Here is a 14,497-nt window from a genome sequence, read left to right on the forward strand (position 1 = left end):
AAAAGTACTAGTATCAACTTTCTTTTTATTATCTAACCTAAAAAATAAAAGGGTTTTGTTTATCTAACTAATTAATTAAACTAAGAAATCATAGAAAAGAAATTTGGGGAAAATACTTTTTGGAAAACTCGATTGATAAAAACAATACCTAAGGAAAAATCCACCTAGACTTCACTTGTTATTTGACTCTGAATCGGACGATTTATTCATTCAACTTGTTCCGTAGAGGTCCCTAAGTTATATTATTATCTCTCTCGAGACTAACAACGTCCAACCCTAAATTGAATAATTGAAATCTCTTTCTAAATAACGCCCTAGGTTGCATTAACTCGATCTATGGATCCCTTATTAGGTTTCACCCTAATCCGGCAAAATCTTGTCACCCTATCTCTAGGCGCGCAACCAACTCCTCTTAATTATGACAAATTTACTCTTAGACAGGGTCTATTCCTCATTTGAATAAGAGCTTTAACTTGAATCAATTTCCTGGAATATCAAAACAAGAATTAAGAACACATAATTAAGAACAAGTCAAATATTTATCATACAATTCAGATAATAATAACAAGATCTATCTTAGGTTTCATTCCTCTTAGGTATTTAGGGGTTTTAGTTCATACTAATGAAAGAACACATCTTAAAAGAATAAAAATAAAAAAAACATAAGAAAACCCAAAACTCCTGAGGGAATTTGAAGGGAGATCTTCAGTCTTGAAGGTGAATCTGGCTTCTGAGATGGATCGATCGACTTTCCTTGAACAATTCCTTGGTTCCTCCTCTTCGTCCACTGTCTAAGTGCCTCTTCAGGTGTTTAAATAGGCTTTGGAATGCCTAAAATCCCTCAAAATTGGTCTTTTCGGAATTGGACTAAACTTGGGCTCGGCAGGGACACGCCCGTGTGACATGCCCGTGTGCGATTGTTTAAGGCTATGGTCAAGGCTGTTAAATGGGCACGGGCATGTGATGTACCCATGTAAATCGTGCTTTGACCTTGCCAAAGGGACACGGCCGTGTAGTCTGCCCGTGTAAGGAAGTCCAAGCCGTGTTGATTTTGTACGTTGGCCCATTTTCTCTGTTTTTGGCCCGTTTCTCGTTCCTTTCTCTCTCCTATGCTCACCTAAGTATAAAACATGAAATTAAGGCATTAGGAGCATCGGATTCACCAATTTTGGGGAAAAATCATCCATAAAATGTGCTAAGCATGGGATAGAAATATGTATAAATTACAGTTTATCAATTACCCCCACACTTAAGCATTTGCTTGTCCTCAAGAAAAATCCTTAACTCATAATCAAAATAAATTCTTCACAACTTATAATTTCTATCGATAATATCTCAAAATAATCCATAGGTAATCATACATTGAAAATTCAACTGAAAGAACATCAAAGTTTCAAACATTCCAAGTTAAGCATTTTATTATGAAAACATAGGTGTCTCCCTTTATCTAAGTAATTACCTTTGATTCAAAATATCACAGAGTTTCACATTCTCACTAAATATTCACTCAAATCAATCGAGGTGTTTAAGTACAATAAATGGAGCACTCAATAGTCAATAATGAAAGTCATTACCTTAGGCTTGCATTAAAATCAAATCTCCACCACTATAAATTGAGATGAAAAATCAATCAAAAGGTCTTTAGAGGGTTGTAACGTGGCTTTGGTTAAAGGGTGTGGTCACAAGCTGAAAGAAAGGGTTAGAATCGAGATTGAATTGAAAAATTGCCTAACTAGAAAAAAGACTAGTCATCAATTGCGTACAACGGAGCTTTTTCTCAAAATATGGAATTTAACTTCTTTAGCTCAGAAGATCACTACTACTAATATGTATACATGTATTTTTTCTAAGAACAAGTCAAATTACAAAATAGAATAAAACATAGCTAAGCAACTATTCCAACTCAAATCTCGACTAGGGATCAAATTAATTTAGGGGATTTCAATATCAATGAGTTATGGGTTAATGTTGAGTGTAAATTAATGAATGAGTTGTTAGGCTCAAGGGGGTTCACTAAGGGTTAATTGTGAAGGTAGGCTTTTATGGAGTGAGTGGGTTAAACCTAAGTGCCTTTATCATTTTGGCATATCAAATCAAATGGTGTGGTCTTGACATGCATAATCAAGCAAGTTCTAGAATAACAATTCAATACTGACGCACTCATAATGATAGTGAGCATGAAAGAAATAATAGATGCTTTAAAGGCTCAAGATCTCACAAAAATTATGGCTTTTTGATGTTTAAACTTGTGAATTCCAACTCAAGATAATACCTAAACTTGGGGAAACAACCTAAAAGTTTTAATTCTTCAAAAATCAACTTATCATGCTTGATTCCCTTATGTCTTGAAGTTTAAACAATCAATGCATAAATGCCTATGTTTTAATTCAAGATATATCAATAAACATTATAGACTAATTGGAATTCATTCTAATAATGATATGAGAATATCGCATGAGAATAAAACAAAATTCAGGGATTTTTCTGATATAAAAGACCCCCCACACTTAAGATGTACATTGTCCTCAATGTATAAAGGTAGATATATTGAAAAAAATAGATTTATAATCATAAGATAGGGAGAGAAGTGAAACTTCCTGAATGATGAATGAATTCCTTGAACTGGAGTTTTGGAGAATAATCGGGGTGAGAGTGGAAGAGGATACTCTAGTGGTGTTAGAGGTTCATTCGTCTATAAGTCGTACGACAAAAGAATAGTATATCTGGTGGTAGCTATGGTCGTGGTCGAGTAGGACATGGCAGTCGTGGAGAACTTTTCCCGGTGGAGTTTTTAGTTCCTATGTGATGATGAGCTGATGAGCTCTTTATAATTGTGACAGAATTAGGAACTTTTTAGGAAATATAAGGAAGTATGATTACTTGTAATGGAATAGCCGAAATTGATAATTGTAAAATAAAAATTATAAAATCTAATATAAATAAGCTTAAAGAAAAAACAAAAAGTAGTCTTAAAATAGAATAAAAATAAAAACATAAAATAATAAATAAAAGTTTCTAATCATCTTCATTGCTAGGTGGTTCGCAAGGTGGGGGTGGCGATGAGATGTGGAAGTGCTGACAAATCTGCTGTAAAGTAACATTAATGTTATCGAAGCGCTGAAGACACTATTGCTCGAATTGGGTAAGGCACTCAGAGATGTCAACGTATGAAGTTGCCGCATGAACTGGACGAGAGGGTGGTGGTGGCTGAGACGGTGGGTCCTCATGATATGGAGGGACATCATCAGTAATGTCCTCAAGGGCTCCCTCATCCACTGACTGGGAGAGGCGATACTGAGGAGGGTGGGTTCCTCGGCGCTTCTCGATCATCCTCATACTAAGCATGCTCGAGATGCCTTGTGGAGACATTTGGCCAATAAGAGTAAGAGAGGATGATTGGGTTGTCGTGTTGAGGATCCCGAAGTGCCGTGCCAGTCGAGTCATGTAGGGGCCAATGGAGATGACCCCCCTCTGATGCCGCTCCGTTTGGTAGCAAATGGCGAGGGAAATAAAGTAGGCGAGGTCGAGTACATGCCTGTTCACCATGCTCCATAGAAAGTAGGCGTCATGAGTGTTGACAATGCTGGTGCTCTCTCGACGTCCTGTCAAAGTGTGTGCCAAGATGGGGTGTAGGTAACTCAAGGAGGGAGAGAAAGCCGATGCCTTGGAGCTGCTCGAGTCGTAGGTGGCTGAACCGGGGACCAAAGCATACCAGCACTTCGAGGGAGAGTAGTGGATGTGGCGACGGAGAGTGTCGAGGTCGTTCTCATCCATGAACTCCTTTGTGTACAGTCCCAAAGCTATACCGAACTCGAGCACACTCAACTGGCGGACTAAATCGCCGAGACGAACTGGACTGTTCCAGGATCATCAAAGTTGGTCATGACGTCTTGAACATGGAATGTCGAGCAAAGTTCAAGTGTGAGCTCAAGGTACGTCAGCTCGATGATCACAAAGAAGAGGTCCCATGGATCGGTTGTCAAGAGTGCTTGTACATCGTCAGCCAACTAGACTTGTTCAAGCGCTGTTCAGTCAATGTAGTGGCCCACACCTAAAGGTCGGGCCCGTAGGATTTGGAATAGTTCCTCCTGATTACCGGGTGGAAATTGGAGGTATGGGTGGAATTTTCGCAGTAGGGCCCAAGGAAGATGCCACTTTCCACTTTTTCGAAGCGGGAACGGTAGTTTTCTTGCCACGTGAGCTTGACATGGTATACCTGGAAGAAGAACAAAGAATATAACATAACTAATAACTCAAGAAGTAATCATGAATATAATCATGAATATAGTTAAACTAACCAGTCCAACCAACAATACTTAGCAGTTTAATCTAAATGATAGAAGTTTATATAGCAATTGACATAATAAAAGCATGATTACTTTCAACATAAAATGACTGAACTAGACTCTTATGGGAACACACAAAAAGAATGAATGTATCATAAAGCATTGACTAAAATGACAAAGAATAAACATATAAGCATGACTATAGTGAGAACTACGAATATAAATAAAAAATCTGCCAAATAAAACCATAAGAATCATAAAATTAGTAAAAGTGATGAATAAAATAGAGAGGAATGAGTATAAAAACGCTAAAAAGATGAGAATGAGCGTCGAAAATGGAGTTGGATGCGGCACACGGGTGTGGCAGGGAGACCGTGTGGACTTGCAGCGGCTAGGGTTAGGGATTTTAGGTAAAGAAGATGATGAATAGTGAAGGGTATTTATAGATTTTGGGAAACACGGCCAGGGGACATGCCCGTGTTCCCCAATTTTTTGCCCGTGTGATTCGCGAATTTTGAATTTGGGAGCGTCTAACATTTGGCCCACGCCCGTGTTCCTTGGGCATGTGGGTGCCCACAGCCGTGTTGCACAGCCATGTCTGTCTTCGTTTGCTTCTCCCACGCCCGTGCATGTAGGCCCACGCCCGTGTTAATCTGACAGGTTCGACCACGGGTTATAGACACGGGCGTGGCGAATGGCCGTGCTATTTTCTCAGGTTTAACCACAGTTCTATGACACGGGAGTGTCGCACACCTGTGTTGTTTTGGCAGATTTGCCCACGATCCTAACGCATGGCCGTGGCAACTTATCGCATCCCGTGTTGGGGAAAATTTTGCCCTTTTTTCACACGGCCTAAGGCACGCCCGTGTGCCTGGCCGTGTGTGCTTTAGAAAGCTTGCGTTCCATGAGTCGGTTAGTATGTTAGATGTTAAAACTAAAATTTAAGGAAATTAATATTGTTAGTGCTCAGGTTGCCTCCCGAGAAGTGCTTATTTATAGTCTAAGCTCGACTTACCTCTCTGGTGTATGATCATGGTGGATCAAGGAGTTTACACTCCTCATCCCTGCTATAAATTTTATCAACATAAGGTTTAAGACTAGTACTATTTACCTTGAACATGCCAAATTTGGGGTGATTTACCTCGACCGTACCGTATAAAAAAATGCTAGCTACCGTAAGAGGGGTTTCTTCATTCGATTTAGAAGTGGCGATTTGAGGATTTGCTGCATCTAGTAGTACTTTGTCTCCAGCTTGAACTTGATTTGGTGAGGCATTGAGCTCGTTCTGGCGTAGTTTTGGTTTATCGTGTTTTCTTGGTTTAAATGTCAGCCATTCATTTAACTCCTCGATTCGTAACCTTTGTTCTTCATAGGTAGATTCTTTTTTGTGGATTGAACATGGCTGATGTGTGTCCTTCAAACTTATTTCTTGCAAAATAGGTTGCACTGTATGATCAGTCTTAGTAGAACAATTTGTACAATCACCTTCAATTTTCGATGTGTTGTTCGGGTTGTGAGCTTGAAGGTTGATTGTTTCGTCTCCTACACGAAGTGTGAGTTCACCTGTGCCAACGTCAATAATTGTTCTAGCAGTTGCTAAAAAGGGCCTTCCCAAAATTAAAGGAACATTATTGTCCTCTTCTATGTCTAAAACAACAAAATCAACTGGGAATATAAATTTGTCAATTTTAACAAGTACGTCTTCAATGATACCCCTAGGAAATCTAACAGTTTTATCTGCTAATTGAATGCTCATCCTAGCTTGTTTGGGTCTCCCTAGACCTAGTTGCTTAAACAATTTGTAAGGCATAACATTGATACTAACCCCTAGATCAACCAACGCATTATTAACATCTAAACTACCAATTAAACAAGGAATCGTAAAACTCCTTGGATCTTTTAGTTTGTTGGGTAGCTTATTCTAAAGAATGGCTGAGCAAACCGCGTGTGACCTTTTAGCTCCACATGTGACCTTTCATCTAACTTTCGTTTATTTGCTAGAAGCTCTTTTAAAAATTTGATTGCGTTCGGCATCTGTGAAAGTGCTTCAATAAACGATAGGTTAATATGTAGTTTCTTTAAAAGTTTAAGGAATTTACCAAATTGTTCATCGGAGCGGTCTTTCCTTGTCGCATTGGGGTATGGCACATGAGGTTTATATTTTGTACTTACCAATTTTTGTTCGTTTTGGCCTACCTCTTTCTTACCTTCACTTACCACCGGTTCTGGCCTTGGTTTTGCCACTAACCCTTCTTCATCTTGAATGACAATTGCATTGAGTTGCTCCCTTGGGTTGGATTCAGTGTTGCTTGGCAGGCTACCTTGTGGTCATTCGGAAATCAACTTGGCGAGCTGTCCAATCTGAGTTTCAAGCTTTTGGATTGATACTTGTTGATTTTTGAGTGCCATCTCGGTATTCTGAAAATGAGTCTCTGACACCGAGATGAATTTGGTTAGCATCTCCTCAAGGTTAGGCTTTTTCTCCTGCTAGTATGGTGGTTGCTGAAAGCCTGGAGAGGGTGGTGGTTTTTGATTTCCTTGGCCTCCCCATGAAAAATTTGGGTGATTCCTCCAACCTGCATTGTAAGTATTGCTATAAGGATTGTTTTGAGATCGAGGATTATTACCCATGTAATTTAACTGCTCGTTCTCCATGTTGTGGCCATAAGGTGGGTATTCTGAATTGCTCGATCCACCTCCATTTGCTTCGCACTGCATTATTGGGTGAACCTGTGAAGAACTAAGAAAACCATTAATTTTCTTATTCAAGAGTTCTACCTGATTAGAGAGCATGGTGACTGAATTGACATTATAAACACCGGTTATTTTCGTTGGCTTTGTCCTCATGACTTGCCATTGATAGTTATTTAGTGACATCTCCTCTATAAATCCATAGGCATCTTTAGGTGTCTTATTATTGATGGTTCCTCTAGCGGGTGCATCAATTATCTGCCGAGTCGAAGGATTCAGGCCATCATGAAAAGTTTGAACCTATAGCCAGAATGGTAACCCATGGTGAGGGCATCTTCGCAAAAGGTCCTTATATCTCTCCCATGCATTGTAGAGTGTTTCTAAATCCATCTACACAAAAGAAGAGATATCATTATGTAATTTAGCCGTTTTAGCTGGCGGAAAAATATTTTAGTAAGAACTTTTCGGTCATTTGTTCCCAAGTAGTGACTAACCCTTGTGGTAACAAGTTCAACCATTGTTTAGCCTTATTCCTTAACGAAAAGGGAAACAACCGAAGGCGGATGGCGTCATCAGAAATGCCATTAATTTTAAAGGTATCGCAAAATTCTAAGAAATTTGCCAAGTGAGCATTGGGATACCGTCCTGCAAACCATCAAACTGAACAAACTGTTGTATCATTTGAATTGTGTTAGGTTTCAGTTCAAAGCAATAGCAGGTCTAACTATACTTGACTCAGTTCCTGTTAAATTAGGTTTAGCATAATCATACATAGTACGTGGAGTAGGATTCTAATTTACTGGATCAGTAGCAATCGCAGGAGATAGCGGATTTTCTTAGTTTTCAGCCATATCCTCGATTGTGGTTGAAGTATCATCCTCTATGTATCTTAGGCTTCACCTTATTTCTCTCCAGTTCCTACGAATTGTGCGGTCGATCTCACCGTCAAAAAGTAGTGGTCTTGACGGGTTTCTTCTGGTCATAAACTAGAAAAACATGTCAGAAGAAAATAAATGAAGAATTAGAAAAGAAAATAAAAATTTAAATTACAATAAAAGTAAAATGGCTAAAGTAATAAAAATCGAGTGTTCCTAATATCTTAGTTCCCCGGCAACGGAGCCAAAAACTTGATACGTGATATTCGTGACAGGTTTTAAATATTTATAATGAATCGTTCTTGAAACTAACTATTATCACGATGAAGGAAAATGTACCTATTGAATAGTAGTATAGCTTTAGTAAGACCGGATTATCGAACCCAAAGGAACTAAAAGTACTAGTATCAACTTTCTTTTTATTATCTAGCCTAAAAAATAAAAGGGTTTTGTTTATCTAACTAATTAATTAAATTAAGAAATCACAGAAAAGAAATTAGGGGAAATACTTTTTGGAAAACTCGATTGATTAAAACAATACCTAAGGAAAAATTCACCTAGACTTCACTTGTTATTTGACTCTGAATCGGATGATTTATTCATTCAACTTGTTCCGTAGAGATCCCTAAGTTATATTGTTATCTCTCTCGAGACTAACAACGCCTAACCCTAGATTGAATAATTGAAATCTCTTTCTAAATAATGCCCTAGGGTTGTATTAACTCGATCTATGGATCCCCTTATTAGGTTTCACCCTAATCCGACAAAATCTTGTCACCCTATCTCTAGGCGTGCGACCAACTCCGCTTAATTATGATAAATTTACTCTTAGACAGGGTCTATTCCTCCTCTGAATAAGAGCTTTAACTTGAGTCAATATCCTGAAATATCAAAACAAGAATTAAGAACACATAATTAAGAACAAGTCAAATATTTATCATACAATTTAGATAATAATAACAAGATCCGTCTTAGGTTTCATTCCCCTTTAGGTATTTAGGGGTTTTAGTTCATACTAATGAAAGAACACATCTCAAACGAATAAAAATAACAAAACATAAGAAAACCTAAAACTCCTGAGGGAATTTGAAGGGAGATCTTCAGTCTTGATGGTGAATCCGGCTTCTGAGATGGATCGATCGGCTTTCCTTGAACAATTCCTTGCTTCCTCCTCTCCGTCCCCTATCTAAGCGCCTCAGCAGGTGTTTAAATAGGCTTTGGAATGCCTAAGAGCCCTCAAAATTAGCCTTTTCGGAATTGGACTAAACTTGGGCTCGGTAGGGACATGCCCGTGTGTGATTGCTTAAGGTCGTGGTCAAGGCTGTTAAATGGGCACGGGCGTGTGATCTACCCGTGTAAATCGTGCTTTGACCTTGCCAAAGGGACACGGCCGTGTAGTCTGCTCGTGTGAGGAAGTCCAGGCTGTGTTGATTTCGTACGTTGGCCCATTTTCTCCGTTTTTGGCCCGTTTCTCGTTCCTTTCACTCTCCTATGCTCACCTAAGTATAAAACATGAAATTAAGGCATTAGGAGCATCAAATTCACCAATTTTAAGGAAAAATCATCCATAAAATGTGCTAAGCATGGGATAGAAATATGTATAAATTATGGTTTGTTAGACACGGGTAAGGGGTGTTACAGCTTTATTCAGATAATCTCTCTGTAATGCCCTATAGTTGGCCCAGTCGTGAAACCCGAATATTAGGATGCCACACCACCGTCACACATCATACTCATTAAAATTGATCTCATTATTAAGTAAAAACCTTCCATTTTAGCATTTGTGATAATTTTTAAGTCATATATATTCTGAATATCATTAAAACATGCTAAAGGTTCATTAAGAAAACTTAGAACGAGAGTTAGACATGCTTTTAGACCACAAAACAAAAATTCCAAATAATTCATGTAGGTATCGATATTGAATCAAAGGTATTGATATTTCTCTAAAATGGTATCGGTACTGCTTGGAAAACCGATACCAAAACAACGTTTTGTTTCTCGTTTAAAATCAAAATCTAAAATATTATCAATACCTTTCATAAAGTATCGATTATTTTACCCCAAGTATCGGTACGCATGATATGGTATCGAGACCATTTTACATTACTGACTTCCTGCAAAAATATGGAGGTATTGTTTTTAAAATCTGAACATCGATACCTTTGCTCTAGATAAAAAATATATAGCATAATAAATTAATTAGTCCAACCTAACTTAAATCCATTCAACATGCAACTTTTACCACATCAAACAATTGTCAAAACGACTATAATAACAGTTCAAAACATCGAAAATATGTTCGAGCAAGAATCAACATATCAAGCTTGATATCCATAAATCATAAGAGAAATAAAGTCATTTAAACATCCAAACATCATGGTATCAACCAGCTAAAAGTCTAGCACATTGCCTTATTCTTACAGTTCAAAGAATTATAATATCACCAACACAAAAACTAAAGCCTAACTTGGATTGCTTGCTTGGTATCCCTGCATCGCTTACACCACAATGCTAACAGTCTACAAAGGTTTTAAAAGGGGTGGGTGACCTTAATCAATCTCATTGAATGTCGAAATAACCCCAATGTATACACAATATCAAAGGTTAAAGAAGAGCAAGCTACAACACATTCACAATCTTATTCTAAACAAGTCACAATAACATATTCACGCTTCATTAAATCATAAAACTAGCATATTATTTACATGTTTATGCATCCATTTCACATCGTATTGTCATAATAAATAAGATCACATTTAAACGATAATTTGGCACTTGAAGCTATGAAACATAAAAGCGGGCTTTATCATCACACATCAAATATACGAATCTCCAACACACCAAATAACTCGTAGAGTCAAACATATCCCAAAAGCATAGCATTTAGCTAACACTCTTCAACACACCAACATATCTCAGTGAATGGAGCTTGGCTCACATTTTGTTATCTCTCTAAACTGTCTCGGGGCCTCAATGCCCAAATCACAAACACAAGGGTGAGTACTCACAATCCTATGGCATGCCAACTATATCCAACGATTTCAAGAGATCATAAGATCAAAATATCCACAATTACTCAATTTTAATTACTGATTTAATGCACATCATCTCTGTTCTTAGTCATCAATTTATATTACAAACTTGTACACATTGCATGCTTATCAAATTCACATTTAATTTTACTTTAAGTGCCACAATAACGCTCATTGAACCATCACATATCCTACCATATATGTGTGCATTAAAATCAGTACATCATATATCACAAACAAGTATTCTCACATATTACCTGTCATAGTAATATCACATTCCACATTTCAACACATATGTACTTAATGAAATATCGCTCACTTCCGCTGCATATTTTCATTATTAGCATATCATTATCACTATCATTTGATATGTGTATCGTGCCCACAACACAACACAATTCACAATAGCCAACACATACATCTCATGTCACAATATCGCATCATAATACTCAATCCACAATTATTCACATAATCACACATTTTGCCAAAATAAATCAAGGGGAATAGAAATATTACATTCAAAATTTAGGATAGGATTTTAGGTAATTCTTAAGCTGCCAATTAACACTATGAGTTGTGTCTACTAGTAGCGAATCCAAACACTCACCGATCATGCTTTTGCCTAATTGCTGAAAGCTCAAACTAGCTTTTCCTTACCTTTCGCCTTACTTGTAGAAGACTCCAACAATTCCGATGCTTCACACATGATAAACACACAATATATACAATCAATTAGCATCCAAAGACTCACCTAAACCAACCAAATATGGAAGCCTAAGCTATATTTCTCATTAAACTAAAATTTCGACTAGCAAACTTGAAACTCAATTATTCCAATCTTTACTCATTCCCATTTCCTATAATCAATTTGAATCATCTAATTATACATCTAAGAACAATTCTCAACCTTCAACTACACAAAATTAATCAAATTCTTGGTTCCAAAATTTCGACAGGAAATAGGAATTTTTCATAAACACTCAATAAAACCTTAGAATCTCTTAACAAAATTTTAGGGAAAGATTAGAAACCTTCTAATCACACCAAAAAAAGTTAAAAAAACACTTTGCAACATTGATTTTATGCAAAATCCCAAATTTCACCATTAACGACCCAATTTTCGATTTTTATTCAAATATTTCGATTCCATGAACAGAAACACAATTTAAAAGGGTAGATATCATTAAAAATCAATAGGAAAATGAAACATTACCTTAGTTGATAAAGAATCGAACGTTTGATCAAAAATCTGAAAAACCCAAAAGTTAAGAAATAGGGAAATTTATGGTGTTTTTAATGGTTTTTATGGAATTCTAAAGAGGTTTAATGTTATGAGGATGAAATAAATCAAAGGAATAAAGTTTGAGAATCAAAATTGGAAGATCAAAATAGATGAATAAAGTTTGGTGTAACACCCCAAACCCGGCCTAGACGTTATGGACGAATCTGGCGTGCCACATTGGAGTTGAAAACCAACGTTCCGTTTTAGTGTTTTAAAACCATATATTTTGTTGAGTTAACAAAGTGTATGGAAGCTGGGCACCAGGTAGGTATCCGAGACAGAGGAGGTGAGCCATGAAGGCTGTTTAAGTACCAAGCTCTTTGATTGGATCCAATCCTAGACATGCCCACAACCATAGCCACACTTTGTTATATCGAGTTTAAATTTGTTTAAGTGGACGTCTTTGATAAATCGATTAATCGTGGTGTTGAGATATTTTGAAAACAAGTATCGCTTTGAAAACACGTCCTAAGTCTAACCCATTTGAACAATTATCAACCAGGTTTGAAGTTATTAAAAATAAAATAATCCCGAGAAGAAATAAAAGAAAAGTTAAAAATGGCCTTATTACAACCCAAAAATAAATAATAATTAAAGGAAATTAATTGAAAACCAACGCTTATTTAAAGGTCCTAAAGCGATCACCGTGGCCATTCTGAATCCCCTCCGGCCCAAGTCCCCACATCAAGGCTCACCTGCAAGGTTAAGGAAAGGGGGTGAGTTTGGAAACTCAGTGTGCAACAAGCCCCTTTCAGAGCCCAAACCAATGATAGCCTGTTGGGTCTAAGCCCAAATCCAATCTCAAACATGTACTGGGCCATAGCCCTTTTCATATTTCATATTTCATAACACTGTGCCGAAGACTTTTCAAATTTCATATTACTGGGCTGAAGCCTTTACTGTAAACGGTATGGCCCATAGGCCCATTTCAATATCACATATAATGTCAATGAAAGAATGCAAGCCCAATTGGGGAGACTACTCAACCCACCATCCGCTACTCTCCACCCGTACCAACCAGCACACCATGTGGGGATTAACTCGACCCACCCCGCCATAACTCTCCACTGGCAGCATAGCTGCTTTATCATATATCTAGAGGCCTAGCTTCTTTTAATAACTGGGGCAAAAGCCCTTTTAATAACTGGTGCATAAGCCCTTTAATAACTGGGGCATAAGCCCTTTAATAACTGGGGCATAAGCCCTTTTTCACTTCCTCCATTCATATAAAAACCCAACCCAATGCATTTATGAATACATCATGTGCATATCATACATATCATGTGCATATCATCCATACAATGTTTATCAAAATCCCATGTATTAAATTTATATATAAACCCTAGGGTTATAATAGTCATTTTTACCCAGGGGCAAAATGGTCATTTTCATATTATAAGGGTAATATCGTAATTTTACTGAAAATTAGGGTTTCCATTTTCATTAACGGTTACTAACAATCCATGGGTGCAAATAGTGATTCTGGCCCATTTTTAGCAAAATCGAGTTATTGGGCCTAAAAACCCTTAATGGGCCCTACTTAGCCAATTTCGTCATCTAGACCCATTTAGCCTATATCCACAACAGTATTAACAGTCTTAACATGCAATTTAACAGATTTCCGTTTTCTACCAATTTTACCCAAATGGGCCCGAAAGCCTATTGGGGCCTATTGCAGCCCCTCGAAGCCCAACTTACCGTGAATGCCAAAAATCACGTTCTTACCGTTTCCAATGTTTCTGATCATCATCTCAATGAATCTAACTAACTAATGAGCGTTCGCTTGCTCACGAGTCCTCGAAATGCCAGAATTTCGGTATTTCGGCTTTTCGGCATTTATCGCTTTAAGCTTATGAAAAGGGTTCGTTACACACCTGTTTGGCGATATTCCTCGATGAGATCTCCTACACGATTTCTCCTATAATCCATCGTTAATAATCAGCTTCCCATAATTGAACTAAACCAAAAATCATCTAATATTAATACTTACACGTTCGGCCACCATCTATAATAGCCTTAGGAATCTTACCTTTGTCGCGATTGATGACTAGGTCTAGCCACTCCGGAGATCCAAGCTACTCCAAGTCGACACTACACCTTGCTGCTCCTCCACTAAATAAACCTCAAAAGTATTAAAAGAAGACCCCATAAGGCCTATACCCATATTCGGCCACCTCCTTAAACTAGAGGGGTTTCGGCTTTTGGCCAAAAGTTACCCTAGGAATTGTTTAGAGTTCGAGTACTTACCACAGTCTTACTCCTCTTGAATCCGGATGCCTAAAAGGTAAAGGATTTGAACACCAACAATTGAAAAGGAAGGAAAAGGTT

At 37.6% G+C, this 14,497-nt stretch overlaps 1 non-coding gene across 1 annotated transcript; it reads left to right on the forward strand.

Moving 5' to 3' along the window:
- The first annotated feature begins 7,293 nt into the window (after positions 1-7,293).
- On the forward strand, positions 7,294-7,399 carry LOC121228666 (small nucleolar RNA R71). Its single transcript, XR_005926241.1, has one exon. It is a non-coding gene; the product is annotated as a small nucleolar RNA R71 (small nucleolar RNA).
- The last annotated feature ends 7,098 nt before the right edge of the window (positions 7,400-14,497 follow it).

Source organism: Gossypium hirsutum, chromosome A04 (genome assembly GCF_007990345.1).
Source record: "Gossypium hirsutum isolate 1008001.06 chromosome A04, Gossypium_hirsutum_v2.1, whole genome shotgun sequence".
NCBI lineage: Eukaryota > Viridiplantae > Streptophyta > Magnoliopsida > Malvales > Malvaceae > Gossypium > Gossypium hirsutum.